The sequence below is a fragment of the Pagrus major genome, chromosome 13 (genome assembly GCF_040436345.1).
Source record: "Pagrus major chromosome 13, Pma_NU_1.0".
NCBI classification, from domain to species: Eukaryota; Metazoa; Chordata; class Actinopteri; order Spariformes; family Sparidae; genus Pagrus; species Pagrus major.
The window spans coordinates 18069724-18090402 of NC_133227.1; the positions used below are offsets into that span (position 1 = coordinate 18069724).

Below are 20679 nucleotides of genomic sequence, written 5' to 3' on the forward strand. Positions count from 1 at the left end.
ATGTGCATTGTGCACTGTTACTTTTTTTTTGTATGTTGTAGCCCACAGCATTTTACCTGGTTCGTTTGAAGTCTTCTATATTTAGTTGTTCTTGGCGTATTTGGTTGAGTCTCGTCAGAATTCAAATGTCTCTTTAAGTTTCGTTTTGCTGGCATGATGATTTATTTCCCACAAATTCCCAGCTAAAATTGGTGTAAACACAAGAAGAGAAAAAAAAGAGGCGCCGAGTCTCTGACGTGCCCAACAAGCGCATCTATTTTAGTTTCGTTTTTCAATTTCAGCCAATCAGAGCTGCGGGCATTGTCATCCGTTGCATCTGAGCGCGAGGTCGAGCGCGAGGTCACTGGCTTCGCTTGAAAGCAGGTTACAGTTTTGCAGGACAGGTTATAGAGGGTGAAAAATAATGTCATTCAAATTCGCCATCTACTACTTATTTGATAAAACACTTAAAGTGGAAAGTACGTCGCTCATTGTTGATAGCGACGACCAGTTCACCCAAGTGGCCGCCCAGCCGGACCTTGATGACGACGCGAACTGGATTGAAATAAAATGGCCCACGAGAAAAGAACCATCGAGGACGGTGGCTGCTAAGGTCCTGTTATTTGGAGGCAAGTATACCTATTATTTTGCCAACCTTTTCAGCTAGCTAGCAGCTAACTGTTTATTTTTTGTGAATGTCTTGGCAGAAATTTTATTTATTCTTATCGTTACGTCAGATTCCTACAGAGACCTCGTGTCGAAGAAGAATTTGTTCATTCTCGGTAAGGATATATGGGCCGAGGAGGAAAGCAGGGGAGTCCGCATGAAAAAGAAAATGTGTGAGACCGAGGTAGTGAGGCCTAAAACGGCAATGCAGGTGAGTGCAACTTCACATGCTGACATGCTATCTCCAATACTTTTACTAGCTACACATTCAGGTGCTCTCTTTTTATGGTAGAGGTTAAATTAAAATAGTTTTCCTAAGTAAAAAGCAGTGAAGCAAAGCAAAAACACTACAAATCATGCATAAAAAATCCCACTCATGTTATGTATAATTATTTCATTATTAATTCATTCATTAACCCTCATTTAACCAGGCAAAATTGCTAAGAATAAATTATTATTTGGGCAATGGCCTGGTAGCAGGTGAAGGATCTCCTTACAGTAGTTGCTAAACTACATACAGAGTACATTTTTACTGATTTGTTCCATCTGACTGATATTGTCACATTTGACAACATTAGATGAGTAATACTGAAACATCATGATGTTGCAGCATTTTTGTTGTTGTAGCTGCCAGGGCTCCATGTCTATGTTCCCACAGCCCCATGTTCCCACATTTCAGATGCAATGACACCTCAGTGTGAATACGTGTGGAAAGATGTCTATGGGTGTGATGTTATGTGTACAAAATGGTAAATGTATGTAGGTGGAAACAATTATCCTTGCAAAGGACGATAAAATCCCAAATCTAATCTATCCACGGTGTAACTTATAGCCTACCTCTTAAGTATCCAGTACGATCTATATATTGTTATTGTCACCAAGTAATATGTGTGGTGCGCGAAATAAATGAAATATGAAGTCAGAAGTCTTTTATTGTTATTACATGTAAACATATTTAGGAATTTGAGTCGGTGGGACAGAGTGTATAGACAGCAAGTGCAAAACAAGACAGTGGATAACAAGGCAGTGGTTCTTAGAATGTGGGAACATAGGAATGACCCCGCTGCACTGCTAGAGGTATGTCTAGATTCAACTAGCCTACTGTATGCATTTTCACATACAGAGACAACAAATAGGCTAAATCTGAAGGGAACATCTAAAAGGTGAACCTGATTGCACAAAGCTTTCGGTAGGATGGCAAAATCCCCCAAACTTTGAAACCACTAGTTCAATCAATAACAGTGTGCCAAATCAATTTTTTTTTCCAAAATCTTTGAGCTTTTTTACACCTGTCAGTAGGATGTAGTGAAGCAACACTGGGCAGAAATTAACGATGTAAAACTATATAAAAAGAAGCAAAAAGGCATCACTAAACCTTGAATTTTAAAACAGTTTAGGTGTATTTAATCAATGATCAAAGATAGTCAAGAAGCAAGAATTTTGCAAGATACGCAATATGAGAAATTTTTCCTTTGTGTGCTCTCTATATAATCAATTATCTACAATCATGATTAATGATTATCGAGGCTTTGTCATTTGCCACTCATGCCCCACCTCTGCTTTCATTGTCTGTCAGGATGCTGATTATATTATTTCTGTTTTCTGTAGTGTAAATTTATCCTGCATTAAATGAGGCTTAGTATGCTAGTGAGAACTTTACTTTGTGATGACAGTCTTGTCTTTGTTTTAACGTCATAAACAGGCAAAGCAAACTAGGATTAAAGAGGCAGCCAGGGACCAGGTGTTACAAAACCTAAAGACTTCCCTGTCTCAGAAGAGGGCCCTAGACACACAAGCTCAACACTGCAGTTCTGAGGATGAATCTCAACAACGTGTTCATGGGGTGAGGCGTACTTTTTTTCTTGAGCAGGTGTCTAGATTTTTTACAACAGCAAAAGCTGTGGTGTCCTGAGATCACATGAACTGGCCTCTTATGACAGCAGGTAATGGACTCGTATAATCAATATAATTACTCTAAGAATGCAGAGGTTTGTTAGGCCTATATGAAATAAGTGTTTGCTTGCATTAGGAGTAGCCTAATGATTTTTAAAACCAACGATAGTAATAACAATAACAAAACTAAATTAAGAAATGTACGGCCTAGTGTCTGATCCACTGGCCTATTAAAAGAGGAAGTGCAGTTAGGAAATAGGAGGTGTGCAATGGAAATGTACATAGCACAATGTATGCACTAAAAGGAGACCATATAAAGTCACATATTAGCTAAACATGATGTAAAGATATCAACATGCAGTGGTGTATTTACATTTTTTTAAAAAGGTGGGGCACCACCATTTGATAGAAGGCATGATGATGAATAGGCTTAGTATGCTAATGAGAACTTTACTTTGTGATGACAGTCTTGTCTTTGTTTTAATGTCATAAACAGGCAAAGCAAACCAGGATTAAAGAGGCAGCCAGGGACCAGGTGTTAAACCTCAAGACTTCCCTGTCTCAGAAGAGGGCCCTTGACACACAAGATCAACACTGCAGTTCTGAGGATGAATCTCCACAACGTGTTCATGGGGTGAGGCGTACTTTTTTTCTTGAGCAGGTGTCTAGATTTTTTACAACAGCAAAAGCTGTGGTGTCCTGAGATCACATGAACTGGCCTCTTATGACAGCAGGTAATGGACTCGTATAATCAATATAATTACTCTAAGAATGCAGAGGTTTGTTAGGCCTATATGAAATAAGTGTTTGCTTGCTTTAGGAGTAGCCTAATGATTTTTAAAACCAACGATAGTAATAACAATAACAAAACTAAATTAAGAAATGTACAGCCAGGGCGGTGTTTAGCTCAGTTGGTAGAGCACCCGCCCCATGTGTTGAGGCTACAGTCCTCACTGCAGGCGGCCCCGGTTTGAATCCCACATCGAGCGGCCCTATCCTGCGTGTCATTCCCCCCCTCTCTGCCTCCCATTTCCTGTCACTCTCTGAACTGTCCTATCCATTAAAAGCATAAAAGCCCCCAAAATATACTTTAAAAAAAAAAAAAAGAAATGTACGGCCTAGTGTCTGATCCGCTGGCCTATTAAAAGAGGAAGTGCAGTTAGGAAATAGGAGGTGTGCAATGGAAATGTACATAGCACAATGTATGCACTAAAAGGAGACCATATAAAGTCACATATTAGCTAAACATGATGTAAACATATCAACATGCAGTGGTGTATTTACATTTTTAAAAAAAGGTGGGGCACCACCATTTGATAGAAGGCATGATGATGAATAGGCTTAGTATGCTAATGAGAACGTTACTTTGTGATGACAGTCTTGTCTTTGTTTTAATGTCATAAACAGGCAAAGCAAACCAGGATTAAAGAGGCAGCCAGGGACCAGGTGTTAAACCTCAAGACTTCCCTGTCTCAGAAGAGGGCCCTTGACACACAAGATCAACACTGCAGTTCTGAGGATGAATCTCCACAACGTGTTCATGGGGTGAGGCGTACTTTTTTTCTTGAGCAGGTGTCTAGATTGTTTACAACAGCAAAATCTGCGGTGTCCTTCAGACACTTGTCAAATTTCATGATATAACTAATAATTTTCCTACTTCTATCATATAAACATTTTCCTTCAGGGAAAGCGAGCAAAGATTAACAAGGCAGCAAGACGTGTGCTTTTACCACTGCCATCCAGTCCCAGTTCCGATGATGCCACATACATAGGGAGTCCACAACGGCATGACATTGTAAGTCATCCTAGCTTTTGTGTACTCAGACACAAATTCTTTCTCTGTTGTATTGCTTTCACAGCTATTTCCTCTTTTCAATTTTCAGGACCATGCCTCAGATGAAGAGCTGGTTTTCTCCCCAGCCCAGAGAACGGCAAGTACATTTATACTAAATATTATATGATTGTGATAAAAGTAAATCGTATGGAATGAATAGGTCAGGCAAAGGTCAGAGATCTTACACCCAACTGCATGTAAAACTTAATCTCATAATAGTTTCATATCAGATTTACACATAAAGTCCTTTTAGCTCTCATGAACATGTCAACTAAGCATTTTTATTTAATATATTCAACAATATAATCATTTTCAAAGACCTTTCATTAATGTTTTGTGCCACACGGTAGTGTGCAGTGTTTCCCCTACCGTTCTATTGGCGGGGTGGCCCGCTTTCACTATTTAACTCATTTTCAGCTGCGTCAGCTTTACTTTGAAAGTCCAGTGGATCTGGATCAGAACAGAGCGTGTGTACGGAGGGAGAGGTCACACTGATCCGCTGCTGTTTACTTCTCTGAGCGTCTCCGCTGAGAGTTGTCTGCGCCTCCTCACCCGTTGAGCTGAGCGTCAGGAGCTCATTATATATAGCAGCCTATATTTTATCTTTTATAAAAGAAATTATAAAAAAATTTAACGGTGGGGGAAACATGTGTTTACATGTGCGTCATGTATCTGCTATTAAAAAGATGCACTTGTCACTTATCACTTTAAATAAAGTATATTTTTGGGATAATTGGTATAAAGTTAATAATTTCACACATGTGCCCCCCCCCCCCCCGCCGGACTCATCCACCCGCCGCCCCCCCAAGACAAAACGGCTAGGGGAAACACTAGTGTGGATGAGAAAAGTGTCCTTTAAACATACAGTATTTCCTTTGAGGTGGGTGGGTGTGTGTGTGTATATTTTGTCACTAATAACAAAGGGCTAATAATAATAAAAACAGTATTTCCTCACAATTCCTCACATCAGGTTCTGTAAATATCTGTTGTACCTTAATGAGGTTTAATGTGATTCTAATCTCTTTTTTTCTCCCTTATGCCTGGAATTTCATTCTCTCTTGAAGAAGCTGACAGATGATAGCAGTGGTCATGGCATGGCACCTGGAATAAACAACATTTTGTCATCCCTTCATGGTTGGTGTTCAGATTGCAATTAGAGGGGTTGACACATCAGAAAACACTATGATTATTAAATAATGATTCAGGGTGTTTCCACATTATTTTCCTGTACTGAACTTAAGTACCATAATGTTGACCATCTGACAAACCAAATGTTTTCCCACTTATTATTTCATTCACCTAGACCTGCCGGAAATGATTAAATTAATGAGGGAGTGTGTGGAGTGTGTCCGGGCATTGAAGTCCTTGTTCGGGGGGACCCCTTCATCTGCGGCATCGTCATCTCCTGTGGACAGGGACATTGAAATGGTATGTTATAATTGAGGGATGAACGTATTCATTACTTGACAGGTCATTCATAAAGAATTCTATATTTTCACTAGGGACCTTTTGTCTTTGGCAGCATCATCTTGTTGGTAATTGGGACAGGAATAAAGTTATGAGATTTAATACTGTAGGTTGTATTTTTCACAAGTCAGTCATATGAATTATCTTGTTGTCAGTGCGAACCTCAACACCACTGGCCATAGTCATAGCACTCCAGTGTTTCCGCCAGGATTTTTTTAAAGAGTGGCGGCGAGGGTGGGCTGATCGACGGGGGGAGGGGTGCGCGCGACCGGATCGTCGACTAGTCGCTGATGACATCATTCATATTTTTCCCATCATAACTAAAATCCCAGGAGGAGGGAAATGCTCTGCAACAATCTGTTTCACTGACTGACAGCTCATGCACAGAAATGAGTCCACAGTACAGCAGCTTTATAAACAACAAGCTGTAAATCAGTTTGTTTTTTTGTAACATATAGCCTACAGGTGCAAAAGAAAATACTGTAATAAATTTTGTTGTTTAAGATGTTTAGAGTAGCGTCAAGCTGCCACCACCTTTGTTAACTCGGTCTGGTCCGGTATTAGAGGTCAGAGAGCACCCACCACAGACAGATATGTATAAAAATAGACAATCTTTATTTCCAATTAATTTTTAAGTTAGGGACGTTTGCATCCAGCAGGCCAATGAGGGCAGCTCCAGCAGGTCAGGCAGGTAACTCCACCATCCGGCGACACCAACACTGCACACAAGAGAACACACCCAAAAAGGGACACTGCACACAAATCACTGCACAGCAACTAGAACAGGTATCACACTACACACAATGGGAGCTCAAAATCACACTGGCTCCTTAGGGACCACTACAACATAAAGGGTCGAACCCCACTCTTAACACTAGGGGGAGATAGAGCGCTGCAAGACTAATGAGCTGCCCTTAACGGGGCCGCTGGCACACTGACGTCAGTTAATTAAAAACCTTTCTTTAAGAGGGAAATCATATAACACTCGGACATTAACTGACAAGACTACAAGTAAGTTTATATGAGAATCATTAAAATAATGGACTTATCCTGCCCCGGTCTGGTGACGAGACCCCCCCGTGGGGCCTAGGCAATGGAACTGGGCTGTGCACCGGAGAAAAGGCTGCTCAGCTGGCAGGCGTGGAGTCGTTCAGCGTAGTCGGCGTCACTGATGTGGCTGCTGCATGAGAGCACAGGTAAGGCACGGCTACTTCCCGGTCCCTCGCTACCTAAAGGAGGTTTCTGGCCTCCCCTCTTGATACAGGACTGATCGACACGACGAACTCCCCTACTCAGCTGTCTTCACTGCCGGCAGCACTATAAGCTGCGAACAGCACCCACCCGCCACAGTGCCACTGGCTCCCAAAAGCTCAGGCCGACGGCTCTCACGTCCTCCCGTCTCTTCCTCCCCGCGCTCTCTCCACCGCCTCTTTTCTTCCCAGCCGCTGACCCCGGTGGGTCTCCTCCCCCTCCCAGGTGAACTGCATCAGCCCTTGATTGCCCCCCACTCCGGGGAGTTCCTCCGCCCCACGTCACTCCCTCACTACAATACTGTAGCTACTGTTCATTAAACAATTAGGGAGGAAAACGACACACAGGCCTCGTCACCATCACAGTCCTGCTCAGTCACAGTTTCACTCACAGTTTTAGTTTTTCCTGGTTGGTTGCTGCTGTTGTTGTTGTGCGCGACGTAAAGCTGTCGATATGAGCGGAGTTTTTTTTTTGTTTTTTTTAATTGCCGGCAGCCCGGACACACTGCCCGCGGAAGCGGCAGTTTCTCCTGCTCTCTCTCTCCGCGCCGGTCAAACATCAACCCGTCTGTATCTGCTCGGTTTTCCAAACACAGGTCTGTCTCTAGCGCTGTATGTAGCCTATGGATGTGTCTTGTGTGCAGACGCAACTGACAAATACTTATAGACGGACAAGCAAACTTAATCATCATTTATTTTATTTTGAAAATTGACCGGATTCTCTCGCCTTTTCTGTGCCCGACTTCCTGTCTGGTACGCGCTCGTTCTATCCAGCTTGACTGCGCTCGTATTTTTTTCATTCAGCGCACTCAGCTGTTGTTTCAAGCCGCTACTCTTGTAGCCTACTGTTACATGATCAGCGACTAGTCGACGTCAAGCTCAAAACGTCATTGTGGAGCAGGGGACTAGTCTGTGCAACCTCTAGTGGAAAACCTGCTTTACATTGTTTTAACATTAAAAAAAAAAAAAAAAAAATCATCATTCTGAAGGTGTGGCGGCTTTTATTTTGCCGTGGCGGTGCGCCACGATCAATTACATGTAGCGGAAACCCTGGATGTCTGTTCATTCCTCAAATGATAATAAAAATGTTAATTTCACTTGATAAATGAAAACTTATTCAGATTAATTTAACTCAAATCACTTCAAAAAGGTTAATAATTAAAGTAACAAAGCTACACCAAAGGTTATCATTAAAGTATCATTGACAAAAGCACAAGTACCAAAGTACTTCTATAAAATAATATAACAAATATTCAACCATTGCATCACCAAACATACACAATCAAAACATTTGGGAAGCATGCTCTCCAAAATTAAGCTTCTACTATACCAGTGGTGTCTTTAATCATCGATCAGGAGCTGTGAGGTGTCTCCAGGAGTAGGCAAGAGAACTGGCTGAGCCAGTTCCAAACATTTCAGACCATGCTTCCTGTATGGGTACACACATAGATATATATAAGAACTAGATGACTCACCCGCAGCTGTTTCCCAATGACAAAGCGTAGCCAGTACGGCGGCCATCTTGGGACGGGCAACTCTCTCCCTCAGAGCATTAAGCCTATGCTGCATGTTCTGATATAATGACTAGAACTTGCTCAGTTTTTGTCCAATTTCAAAACGGTTTGATTTTTATGAACGTTTATGCAGTTACGATGCAGCATATTTAGAATCACGGATCATTTTAATAATGTATTTTTTTTTGTAAAAGTAACATTATAGTGACATTATGCAAATAGTTAAAGTAATAGCTACATACTGATTTATTTTACACAGAGTTATGAATAGTTTTTTTTAGTGAAGATGACTGGATCACCTATATACTGCACTGTAACTGCAGCCAGAGTCAGAGCAAGTTGCCCGTCCTCATATGGCCGACTGTGAGCTACGCCTGCGTGTAGTCCGATCTACCCCCTTGGGTACACAGGTGAATGTGCTCCCTCAGGCACTTCCTTCCTCTTACCTGGGGTTTCAACACTGATGTGTTTGCCCCCTGCAGGTTTGGAGTGTCAGGGATCTGGGATTGTGGCTCTCTCCACAGTGATGCAGGTTTTGACACAACAAGTACTTAGAGATAATTTGTCAATTTTGCCCTGTCTTTCTCTCCCATATGCAGCACTCATTGGCAGGCAGCACTGTGATGGTGACAAAGAGGGCCTTCCAGCGGCTGAATAGGTCTCGGATGGCCATTTTTGCCCAGGAGCTGGCTGTCCTCGTATTTACAAAGGAAGGCCTTGCAGAATCAACCCTGACGGGGAAATCTGGGAAGGGGGGGCCGCCCAAAACACAACTTGACATTACAAAAGTGCAGGCCATTACTGGTATGTAATTGTTTCACATGTAGTCTATTTAAAAGGTTCTGTGATTTCTGTAGCAGCTAGACCACAAAGAAACAGATCACCAGTAATTATTCAATACATGTTGGATTATGTACTGGTAGCAATATTGATATATTATACTGATAACAGTTTCTCAGAGTTTCCAGAGGGGTATTCCAGAAAGTAGGTTATGTGAAAATCCTGAGATGATGAAAACTCTGGGTTTTCCATTCCTGAATAAACTGTGACTGTCACCATGGTAACTGACTCTGTGAACTTAACCTGCTGGCTGGCAGGTTTACATGATGAAACCTTGAGTCTGACAGGGGCTGTGCTTTCCTTCTCAACAGCATCAAGTAAAAATAAATAATTCTCATAGTTTTACAACAGGGAGATTATTTAGATTTGTTTAGATGAGCTCTCGTTCCCTGAGCTGAATGGAACCGCTTCTCATCAGTCTGAACAATATTCTCAAACCAGCTCCACATCGAATATCAAGCTACACGTCACAGCTGACGTGCTGCTGTGCTGCTCCCAGAACATCCTTTTTATTTTCATCAGTTTGCAGGTTAAAGATTGGTTGGAGATCTGGAAATACAGTTATATCAGGTCACATTTTGAAAATACACAAGTCAAAATACACAAGTCAGATGTCCCAGCCCCTTTCCTCAGACTGCTCTCCATTCCGCAAACATAGGTGAAGTAGACATGAAGGCATCTGATTGGTTTTTGCTTTGGGAGCAAAAAGCATGGATTGCTCAGAGTTTTGTCAGTGCAGCTGCCACATACTCAGAGTCGACTTACCTAACCTAACCGGGTAACGCTCAGAGTTTGCTGAACCTCCTTTCTGGAATAGGCCTCTGATGTACTGTTGCAAAATTACTAAGTATGCTGCATGACTTTACAGTATCTCCTGTCTATTTGGTCAACAGATGCTGTTCTTGAGGAGTTTCCAAATGCATCTGTGTCTGATGTGCGTGCGGCCATCAGAAGAAAGTGCAACAATGAGCATTTCAGCCAGAAAAAAGGGAGTGAGTGAGTGTGTGTGTGTGTGTGTGTGTGTGTGTGTGTGTGTGTGTGTGTGTGTGTATGTGTGTGTGTGTGTGAGTGAGAGTGTGAGTGTGTTAGGAAATGTAAGGAGTGTTGTTTTTGATTGTTCATGATTCCTTACTTGCCATGCCATACTGTTACCTGTTTTTGTTGATGGAATGTTGGTGTGATGCCACAAATGTTACTCCTGTTTTTTATTGATGGAATGTTGGTGTAATGCATAGATATATACACGTAGATGCCGCCTCTGACGCTGCTGCCCATTGGAACGGATCGTCGCCGCCGCCGCCATCTTGAGGGGGAGGTGAATGGGTTTTGTTATGTTTTGTTTTACCTCGTACTGCCGTTCGTGACATGCATGACGTCATCTATGGTTTTTACCATAGGAACTCCCCCTCAAGATGGCGGCCGCGACGACATTCCTGACAAGCCCGAATGCGGCATCTACGTGTATATATCTATGGGTGTAATGCCACAGATGTTACTCCTGTTTTTTATTGATGGAATGTTGGTGTAATGCCACAAATGTTACACATATTCTTACAGTACAGCATTATTGTATTGTACTGATCTTTGAATATATTAAAAATATATTTTTTTTCACTTGGAAGTAGTCCTACAAGTCTTTAAGTCTGCAAAGTAGAAAGTAATATAGCAAAGTAATGATAAAGTATATTGACTATTAACTGCAAAGTATGCTTTTTAGTAATTGAAATAAGCCAAAAGTATAATTGAGCTTATTATTAACACAATAAGAATATATTGCAAATATAAAGCTTATGTATTTGTAAGACACCAACATCTAATTTTTAATGTGCTTGTAATACAAACAAAGTACACTTTAATTTAACTAATTAGGCATATATTAGTACATGAAATGTCATGTACTTAAAGTGCACTAAATATACTTTAAGTTGTTCCACTTTAGTACACAAAAGTACACTAAATACACTTTAAGTTGAGCTTTTCTACAACTTAATTACAATTTAAATATACTTAACACAAAATTAGTTGTTCCAATTTAGCACTCTTCAAGTTAACTAATCTTAAACACACTTGAAATAAAATGATGATTAGTGCGGCTTGAAGTACACAAAAGTATGCTAAATTTTAGTACACTTAGTACATTAATTTTTCACCAGGGATGACATTAGTTTTCCTCATATTTACTGCCAGGGCCCAGTTCTGACAGTACTTTCCTACTGTGTCCAGCTGTTGCTGTAGTCCTTGTTCAGTAGGAGACAGTAGAACAAGGTCATCAGCATAAAACAGAGACTTCACCTCTCTATCTAAGAGGGAGAGGCCAGGAGCAGCACATTGATCCAACTCAACAGCAAGTTCATTTATATCCACGTTAAATAAAGTCGGACTTAAATTGCAACCCTGGCGTACACCTCTTCTCTGGGTGAAGAATTCAGTTTGTTAGTCTCCAATTTTAACAGCACACATATTTTCCAAATACATTGATTTAACCAGATCATACATTTTGCCCCCTATACCACAGTGTAGAAGCCTGTAATAGAGCCCTTCATGCCAAACAGAGTCTAAAGCTTTCTTGAAATCAATGAAACAAGTGAGCATTTCACCATTTTTTGTTTGGTGTACATGTTTGTTAATTAAAGTGTGAAGGGTATATACATGGTCGGTGGTGCGGTGTTTTGGGAGGAAGCCAATTTGACTTTTACTCAAGATGGAGTGTTCCTCAAGGAAATCTAGCATTCTTTTATTTAGAATACTACAGAATAATTTACCTAGACAGCTGCTGACACAGATGCCACGGTAGTTATTAGGGTCTGATTTGTCCCCACTCTTATGAATGGGGGAAATGAGCCATTTGCACCAGATGTCAGGAAAACATCCTGACTGTAATACAATATTGAACAGCTTTAACACTGCACCCTGCATCTCTGGAGTGCTGCATTTGAGCATTTAATTTTTAATGCTGTCTAGACCACAAGCTTTCCTCGGCTGGAGAAATTTTGTCTGCCTGGTCAATTCTTCCCAAGTAATTGGGAAATCAAGGGGGTTTTGGTTGTTTTTAATTGTTTGTTTGTCAAAATGATTTGCTTACTCACTGTCCTCCAGGATATAATGAAGTCATGGTGCCCTCTATAAAATTAAAAAAACATACGCAAGGGCAGAACATCAGGGGGATCTTGGTGTGGTATAAAGGAGATCTTTGCCGTCAGATCTCACCAGTAAAACAGGGTAAATCACACATTTGGTTGAGATTAGATCAAACCCTAGGCATAACTGATCTATATCTCTGTGCAATTTATATACCCCCAGTAGATTCTCCCTATTTTGAAGAAGACATTTTTGACACTCTCCATTCAGAAATTGCCTACTTCCAGACCCAGGGAAATGTGCTTCTAACTGGAGATCTGAATGGACGAACAGGAGTTGAACCTGATGTCATGGACTCACAGGGCAACAACCATGTATTTGGTCAGGCCCCCCTGTTTACCACACCAACCATCACCCATCGGAACAACCTTGACTCTGAAATAAATCAAAGTGGCAGGGAGATAGTGCATCTCTGTCGGGCCTTAGGCCTGTACATAGTTAATGGTAGGTTCAGAGGGGACCCTTTAGGGAGATTCACATACTCCTCAGCTCTTGGGTCTAGTGTAGTAGACTATGCAATCACTGACATGGACCCCTCCACTATCAGTACATTCACTGTCAGACAGCAATCCCCCCTTTCAGACCAAAACCAAATAAATGTGTTCTTTAAACTCTCAGATCAAATGAGTGGCACAAAAAGGGAACCCAGTAAGCTGTTTAAATTAAATCCTACTTACAGATGGGCCCCAGACAGTGGAGACAAATTCATCATGGCCTTGAACTCACCTGATCTGATGAATGACATATCAATATATGACCAAAACCAATATGTCTCTACCAGAGATGGTGTAAACAAGGCCATTGATGATATCAATATGATATTTCATAAGGCAGCTATTAAAGCTGACCTCATCAAACAAAAACGGAAGCCTGTTAAAAGGCAAAACGCTGACAAATGGTTTGATCAAGAATGCAAGACCATCAGAAAAGACCTGAGAAAAATAGCAAATGCAAAACATCGCCAACCAAACAACCAGCCTTACGCATTAGATACAATGAAATTTTAAAGAAATATTAATGTACAATTAGGAACAAAAAAACAAAATTATACCCACATGAAACTTGAAGATATTGAGAATGCCATTAATCAAAATCAATTCTGGGATATGTGGAACAAGTTCAACAAAAAGCAACAGACATTACCCATCCAAAATGGTGACATCTGGAGAGCACATTTTGAAAATTTGTACAAAGACATACCAATAAATCAAATCAATTCAGATCAATGTATTATACAAGAAAAACTCCAACCATTAGAAGAAACAATTAAAGACTACCAAAACCCCCTTGATTTCCCAATTACTAAGAATTGACCACACAGACAACATTTCTCCAGCCGAGGAAAGCTTGTGGTCCAGACAGCATTAAAAACGAAATGCTCAAATGTAGCACCCCAGAGATGCAGGGTGCAGTGTTAAAGCTGAGTAAAAGTCAAATTGGCTTCCTCCCAAAACACCGCACCACCGACCATGTATATACCCTTCACACTTTAATTAACAAAGATGTACACCAAACAAAAAATGGTAAAATATTCACTTATTTCATTGATTTCAAGAAAGCTTTCGACTCTTTTTGACATGAAGGGCTCTATTACAGGCTTCTACACTTTGGTATAGGGGGCAAAATGTACGATCTGGTTAAATCAATGTATTTGGAAAATATGTGTGCTGTTAAAATTGGAGACAAACAAACTTAATTCTTCACCCAGAGAAGAGGTGTACGCCAGGGTTGCAATTTAAGTCCGACTTTATTTAACGTGTTTATAAATGAACTTGCTGTTGAGTTGGATCAATGTGCTGCTCCTGGCCTTTCCCTCCTAGGTAAAGAGGTGAAGTCTCTTTTCTTTATGCTGATGACCTTGTACTACTGTCTCCTACTGAACAAGGACTACAGCAACAGCTGGACATAGTAGAAAAGTACTGTCAGAACTGGGCCCTGGCAGTAAATATGAAGAAAACTAATGTCATGATCTTTCAAAAACGCCCCAGATGTCAGGAGAACAAACACCAATTTACCATAAATAATCATATCATTGAACATAGCATGAGTTATACCTACCTTGGTATAACCATTACAGCATCAGGGAGTTTCAACATTGCAGTGAATGCACTAAAAGAAAAAGCTGGAAGAGCCCTACATGCAATTAAGAGCAAATTTTATAATTTCCAAATTCCAGTCAAAATCTGGCTTAAAATATTTGATAGTGTCATCGAGCCCATTGCGCTGTACGGTAGTGAAGTATGGGGTCCACTCAGTCATCAGAGCTATACCCGCTGGGACAAACATCCAACAGAATCTTTACATGCAGAATTCTGCAGATACATCAAACAAGAACTGAGCCCAGAAAAGAGTCCCCTATGTCTGTTTGTACTGAGGCTAACTGCCCCCTCTCAGACACAGTCTGACCAGCCTCACAACAACACTGCTCTCCAAACACCAATCAGAGTAAAGCAAATTATAACACAATGTAAAAAAACCTATCTGGAACATTGGAAAGAAGAAACTAAAAGCCAAAGTAGATTAGAATGTTATCTAGCCCTAAAAGAGATTATGAATTAGCAGAATATCTCTCTACTATCAGAGATAGAAAGCAGAGACAGATCATCACCAAGTACAGGCTCAGTGACCACAAACTGACAATCCAAACAGGAAGACACAAAAAATCATGGCAACCAAAAGAAAACAGAACATGTGGTCACTGCTCGACAGGCGAGGTTGAGACAGAGATGCACTTTCTCCTACAATGTAAAGCATTCAACGAAACGAGGAACATTTATTTTAATAAATTCAATTTGGTAATCTCAGAGTTCAAAGAGCTGAACGACATATCAAAATTAAAAATACTCCTGGGAGAGGGAGATAGGGCATACCTTGCTGCCCAATATGTGTCAACATGCCACAACCTGAGGGACAGTGAATGACCGATACACACACATGCAGGCACACGCACACACTGTGTATACTGTATATATAATTAATGTAAATCAATCTTGGTGTTGTGTTTGTGTTGTTATTTGTTATGTTATGTCCGAGTGTGTTACGATTTGTACGGAGTCTGGACCCAAATGCATGACTCAAACAACAGGTTTAACAGTAAATAATAAGATTTAATGTTCAATGTGCAAAACAAGCGCAAGGGGGAGGGGTGGTGCGTAGTCCCAGGATCCAAAACGTGGCTCGTGAAGTCCCCAGCGAGGGTGAGAGTGAGAGTGTCTTGATGTGGCGTCCGCCACGGGGTAATGGCTGCGCTGCGCTGCGGCACGGCGCAGTGGGGTCCATCTCTCGAGCGTACTTGCACAGAGGGGAAACACAGGAGAGCAGGCAACCGGCACACAGGTCCACAGGCATGCCAATAAAGCCCCTTTGAATTGAATCGAATTGAATTGAATTGAGAGATAGAGAGATACATATCTCTAAATATAGAGATATATATAGATTGGTATTAATTAATTAATAATAATAATTAATTTCTATCACTCGCTCTCTCTCTACATATATATATATATATATATATATATATATATACATATATCTATCTATCAAATGTTGACACAACTCTGATACGATGGGGAGGCAGTGTAGTTTGTGGGCCTCGGACTGGAGTGTGTGTGTGCACATGTGTGTTTGAGTGAGACAGAGAGCACGTGTACGCATACAGAGGGGGCCGGGGCCGTAGACTGAATGGGAGTGAAAGCCACTTTACATCATGAACCGTTAGAGATATCTCTCTCTCTCTCTCTCTCTCTCTATCTCTCTATCTCTCTCTCTATGTGTATACATATGTATATATCTATATCTATATATATGTGTGCATATACATATATAGATATATATATCAGAAAACGTCTTTAGTAATTGTGTAGTAAAATGCTTAGTGGTGGTGATGTTTAAATTATGTGACAGCAATGTAGTGTGTTTATAGCCTAACAATAGCTTTTTACTTCGCTGCGAACACCACAAAAGTGGTGTTCATCTGCAGATTATCTTACTGAACAAAATGTGCAAGTATCATAATATAATATTGCAAAATCCGATTCAAAAATCTCATAGGCTTTTGCTAACTTCTGGGTTAGCCTAAAAAAAAATACATCATAGCTACACCACTCTATTGCAGGTAACAGGAGGAACCTGCTCTCTGCATGTTCACAAGCAGACAGGACCGCCTCTTTATGGAGTACTCTGTCCTGATTGGATAAAGTTGACAGGTATACCAGAAAATTTATTTTCTCTTTTACTGCATGACCATGGGGAGAAAAGACATGCTTTAGTGAATTTAAAGCCATTTGACACTTACTGTATTTTAATAAGAAAATTAAAGCTGCAAGCAGCAATGAACGGGCCCTCGCAGTCCACGCGCGTCGGGGTGTGCTGCTTACCCGGCCCCATTGCCCCATTATTGTGCTCGTATGTTTTAACTGACTGTGTTTGGGTGGGCTGCTCCTGCCCGTAGTATATGATGTATGCTGAAGTTGGAAGAACTCCCTGCAATCTACATAAAGAACAAATAATGAGACAACTACACTGCATGACACTGCAGACTCTTAAAGAGAGGTTTGTATCCATTAGCAAGGCAGCACTGCCATCTGTTGGAGAAAGCTTGAATTAGCAATCAAAAGTGAAGGCAGTCAAGATGTTCTTTACTCATTTAGCAATAAAAGCGCCACCTATTGGCCGATTTGCACGGAATTTTGCAGAAACCATCATCGGGCCATGGAACACAATCAGCAAAAGTTTTGTGTTAATGGGACTGTATTTGGTAAAGATATGGAAGACTGTCTGTTTGACCAAAAACTGCAGGAAATTGTTGTTTTATATTTTGGGCGTTCTTTAGACTATCACAATTCTTTTAATAACTTTTTGTCAGGAGGGTCCACAGATGCTGTGTGCAAAGTTTGGTGCAAATCGGAGAAATTGTCTGGGAGGAGTTCGAAAAAGTAGGTTTGCGACATTTTGCAAATTTGCAAATGGAATTCTAGCGTGAAAGTGGGCGTGGCCTACATCACACAATTCAGCTGTATGCAGGGAACATGTAGATACAAGGTTTAACAATGTGCACCATTTTATGTGGGAGCCAAAAACGGTTTTGTGTTGATAATAGCGCCACCTGCTTGTCATTTTTGGTGTGTGAGTTACAGGGGCCAGTCTATACCACCCCTATGAGTTTCATATCTATAAGTGTTATGGTGTGGGCACAGTGCCAAATATAAAATGAAACTGCAACCAGAGCGCCACCTAGTGTCAGATCGGTAAAACCTTTGTCAGCTTTCCTCAGGAGGGCATTGGCAATGAGTCTACCAAGTTTCGTGTTAATCCGACCAACGGATGTGGAGATATAAAATACTTCAATTTAAAGAGCGCCACCTAGTGGTCATCTGCCAAGATTTTGCACAGAGCCTTAGGGGCTCATGGGGAACGAGTATGGTGACGTTCATGTCATTTGGCCACACCAATGTGGAGATATGCAACACTTCCTGTTTTGATCTGATTTTACAGGAAGTTGTTATTGAATAACTTGAGTATTGTTTGGAATATCAAAATTCTTTTAATAACTTTTTGTCAGGAGTTTCCACAGATGCTGTGTGCAAAGTTTGGTGCAAATCGGTGAAATTGCCTGGGAGGAGTTTCGAAAAAGTAGGTTTGCGACATTTAGCAAATTTGTGAAAAAAAAGGTAGGCGGAAATGGGCGTGGCCTATATCAGGAGATTCAGCACAATTCACTGAACGCGTGGATATATGGTTTTTGAATGTGCGACAAAGTATGTGGGAGTTATTAGGCAAAACTCACTTTCCTTGATTATAGCGCCACCTAGTGGTGAAACTTCACAACAACAACAGATTATAACATTTTTCGCCAGGTCTGATCTATATTCCAAGTTTGGTGAGTTTTGGGGTATGTTCAGGCAGTGAAAAATGCGATCATTTTTAAAAATAATCACTAGAAAAACAATAGGGACCTTGCAGGTTTCCTGCTCGGGCCCTAATAATAATAATAATAATAATCATTACAAAAACAATAGGGACCTCGCAGGTTTCCTGCTCGGACCCTAATAATAAGAATCATTCGAAAAACAATAGGGACCTCGCAGGTTTCCTGCTCGGGCCCTAATAACAAATAACAAAAAATAATCACTAGAAAAACAATAGGGACCTCGCAGGTTTCCTGCTCGGGCCCTAATAATAATAATAATAATAATCTTTACAAAAACAATAGGGTCCTTGCAGTTTCACTGCTCGGGCCCTAATAATAATCACTACAATAACAATAGGGACCTCGCAGGTTTCCTGCTTGGGCCCTAATAATCATTAGAAAAACATTAGGGACCTCGCAGGTTTCCTGTTCGGGCCCTAATAAATAATCATTACAAAAACAATAGGGACCTCGCAGATTTCCTGCTCGGGCCCTAATTAGAAAAACAATAGGGACCTCGCAGGTTTCCTGCTCGGGCCCTAATAATCACTACAAAAACAATAGGGACCTCGCAGGTTTCCTGCTCGGGCCCTAATAAAGAATAATAATAATAATCATTCGAAAAACAATAGGGACCTTGCAGGTTTCCTGCTCGGGCCCTAATAATCACTACAAAAACAATAGGGACCTCGCAGGTTTCCTGCTCGGGCCCTAATAATAATAATCACTACAAAAACAATAGGGACCTCGCAGGTTTCCTGCTCGGGCCCTAAAAAGACAGACAGATGACCAGGCTAATGTCACACTGAGCAACAAATAATTAAAGGACCTCATGTGCCTCAATTCAGTGCCAGGATAAAATGTTGGCAGTTAACATTTCTGCAAAACACTGCGACATTCAGATTTGTACATGTCATACGTATCATATTGACATTTTTCTCTAATATGTGTCATATCATGTTCGCATTACATGTTTATGAACTGGTTGGTGGTGGAGTTACAGGTGAGAAGGCTGGCAAGCAAGTGATCACAGTTCAAGACTGTGTTTCAAAATTTGTAAGCCTCACACCAGTAGATATTTTTAAGACCTTGGGACAATTTCAAGCCATGATTGTGGCGCCAAAAGCCAGATATTTTTAAATGGGAACTTGAGACATTACCACAGATGCTGACCAAAATTAGTGTTTCAAGCAAACACATAAACCTTTCCTAACCCTAACTGAGTGGTTTTTGTGCTTAAATCAAACTAGATCATAAACAAAGCATTGTGGCAAAATAAAATAGAAAATTGCAGCAGAAGAGTTGCAACATATTCATGGTTTGCAGAAATGTACATTGCCAACATTTATTCTGGTGTTTGGATTGCTCAGTTTGGCTCTAGTCCCATTTTTCTTCCGTTTCTGCCTACTACATATACAGTAGGAAAAGTGGCCATATTGTTTCTCCTGTGGATGTGAGTGCAGGTTTGTGTTTGTGTGTTTACCTCTCCTCACCTCAGCATGTCCCACTTATTCATAATCTTTAGAGCATACACTTGTTGTGTGCTTAGTAACCTTGCAACAGCAACCTGCAACAGAAGACAACAAGCACAATAACAACATGAAGCATGCATGCATTACTTAAAATATTAGATCCATGTATTTTATTAGTCAGTATAAAATAAGTGTAAATTTGAAAAGTGGCAAAATAAATAATTAAATTGTTATGTAAACAATTCAAATCGATATTTGGTCAAATCGTGCTTGCTTAAAATACTTCTAAAGTGTAATTCCTGTTCAAGTCCTGCTCACTGCACTGAATGTGCCTCGGCCAATCACCTTTAGGATGTGAAAGTTCTCTTCACTTGCTTCACGAGGGGCTCAGCTGTGATTGGAGGAGAGAAGAAAGAAATTGTGACCTCCAAAAAGTATTATATGTGTTTAGTAATGTAGCCTTACATGGGAATGGAGGTTTGCTGGTATCAATTTGTGGACCAAAAAAATGAGAGATGAGATGGAAGATGGATATTTTCAACCTTATAAGCAACTGAATACCCAAATGCAAGAAATTCGATTTGATTTTTAATATGATTTCTTGGCTTTTAACCCATTATTGGCTGGACACCTAAACTAGGACTGAACACACCCTCGATGGCAGGGAATACAGTAATGGTGATGTACAGCAGCTCTGACTAAGACTTGACAAGACAAG

General features: G+C 40.7%; 3 long non-coding RNA genes across 3 annotated transcripts; 2 read left to right on the forward strand and 1 right to left on the reverse strand.

Annotated features, from left to right (window-relative positions):
• The first annotated feature begins 183 nt into the window (after positions 1-183).
• LOC141007673 (uncharacterized) lies at positions 184-3174 on the forward strand. The gene is made up of 3 exons (XR_012180026.1): positions 184-856; positions 2348-2488; positions 3035-3174. It is a non-coding gene; the product is annotated as an uncharacterized lncRNA (long non-coding RNA).
• Positions 3175-3836: 662 nt separating this feature from the next.
• LOC141007661 (uncharacterized) lies at positions 3837-11057 on the forward strand. Its single transcript, XR_012180025.1, has 4 exons — positions 3837-4083; positions 4223-4333; positions 4422-4469; positions 10337-11057. It is a non-coding gene; the product is annotated as an uncharacterized lncRNA (long non-coding RNA).
• Positions 11058-15724: 4667 nt separating this feature from the next.
• On the reverse strand, positions 15725-20353 carry LOC141007689 (uncharacterized). The gene is made up of 3 exons (XR_012180027.1): positions 20307-20353; positions 19983-20056; positions 15725-15942 (listed from the first exon to the last, which is right to left on the reverse strand). It is a non-coding gene; the product is annotated as an uncharacterized lncRNA (long non-coding RNA).
• Between the last annotated feature and the right edge of the window lie 326 nt (positions 20354-20679).